The sequence below is a fragment of the Gadus morhua genome, chromosome 7, assembly GCF_902167405.1.
Source record: "Gadus morhua chromosome 7, gadMor3.0, whole genome shotgun sequence".
NCBI lineage: Eukaryota > Metazoa > Chordata > Actinopteri > Gadiformes > Gadidae > Gadus > Gadus morhua.
In genome coordinates, this window is record NC_044054.1 from 17153693 (window position 1) to 17155416 (window position 1724).

The following is a 1724-nucleotide window of genomic DNA, read 5'->3' on the forward strand; positions in this document are numbered from 1 at the left end:
GTTCTTGTCTATGGGGTTTTGTATTTGTACGTAGGGCTTGTTCATCCCTCACCATTTCGACGGGCAGCAATACTGCAAACATTGCCCCTTTAACGACCCACAACATGGTGTTTATACCACTGAAACAGTCAGGGACTTCATCCTTTTTCAGTTTTGGGCCATCTCACATGTATCCATGGCCTTGTATTTGATTGGCACTGGATTTTCAAGCCTGCATTCCCTGACACCTTCGTGTTTATTGACATGTAAAATGTTGTGGCAGCCTTTTACTTCCACTGTATCCAGGCTCCTCCCTCATACTCGATGTGCTGATACAGTACTTAAGGGAACACCTAGAGCCTGCCATGTGTGGGTGTTGGTTCTAGTACAACTCTATTGCCAAACAAAAACAGTTATGTGACCACTGTACTAGCCCGCGATCTGGAATGATGTCCCGCCATTGTTTCAGACTTCAGCGGCGCTGTGGGGATCGTCTGCTTGTTGACCGGCAAGATATGTAGCTTCCCTTAGGGTATATGCCTTTGCACAACTTTCATTGAGGACTAATACAACCTGCTTAGCCTAATTTTGTAGGCTGAGGGCTATGTTTATTAACCTCTCCTTGGCGATATTTGTCCCCCACAGGCATCCTGTTTCCCTGCACTATTTTTATTACCTGGTTAAATCTAGTTTTATTTATTAAAAATGTCCTTTCTAAGAAGGTGCTGCATTAATTAAACGAGCTATTAGGCTTAACAGGCTGGTGAGGCAGTGCTCTATGCCAAGATGGATTTCCCATCAACCTTGCCTAACACTCCTTGTGGTTTCTACATTTTTACAGTTATACTTACCTCTGCATTTTTTCTGACATCTGTGTAATTCAAACCGGTCGCAATGCACAGGAACGGACATAACTATGAATCCCGGACAACAAACACTGCTTTTGCCTCAAGGTTATTTCAACAACCGCAGCGAGAAGTCTCTCTGCTGACCACAACCTGCTGCTGCACATCCTGACACAGCAAGTTGCCTCGCCGTAGTGTGAGATTGTGTAAGCGACAGTGACTGGTGCACCTCTGTGTCTCTATGGAACAGAATGGGAGAGGAAAAACAAACAATGTAGACGCTGTGCAAAGGCCTCTCTGCATGACGGCGCTGAAAGCCTCAATTTGTTCTGCGTTTGAAGTGCGCCCAGTACGGCCACACAGCACTATTTCCAGGTCAGTGAGTGTGTGTGTGTGTGTGTGTGTGTGTGTGTGTGTGTGTGTGTGCGGCGGGGGGGGGGGGGGGGGGGGTGCTTCATTAAAATGGGGCCCGAACAATCCAATTCCCCCCTGTCTGGCGGAACATCTCAGTCACTCGCTGTCTTACGGGATCAAATTAAGGTTACATTTATTGTAGTTGTGCATCAAAATATCAGATTGTGAAGGGTTAAATAAATCACATAAATTACATTGTTTCAAATAAATCTGAACCAATGTATTACATTTCAATACAGGTTGGTATCTATAATACCCACCTGTCAATCCCAGATCCCTCCTGCCCTATTTCCTCTTCTTTTTCTGTATATTCCCTTCTAGGAGAAATTGTCTTAATTCCTACCTCTCTCCTTCCTATATCATTTTTTGGATCATGATTAGCAAACTCTTATACAGGCCATGGTAGTGAAGCTCAAGAAGATTGAGCACTGGCTAACCTGTATCTAGATAAATCGTAGAGAATCACAAACGTTCCTTGAGATTGTA

General features: G+C 44.4%; 1 long non-coding RNA gene across 3 annotated transcripts in view; it reads right to left on the reverse strand.

Moving 5' to 3' along the window:
- Positions 1 to 1346: 1346 nt before the first annotated feature.
- LOC115547468 (uncharacterized) overlaps positions 1347 to 1724 on the reverse strand; it is a 5487-nt gene continuing 5109 nt past the window's right edge. For all 3 annotated transcript variants that reach the window (XR_003977370.1, XR_003977368.1, XR_003977369.1), the window contains exon 4: positions 1347 to 1724. This exon is cut by the window's right edge and continues 1283 nt beyond it. This is a non-coding gene — a long non-coding RNA (uncharacterized LOC115547468).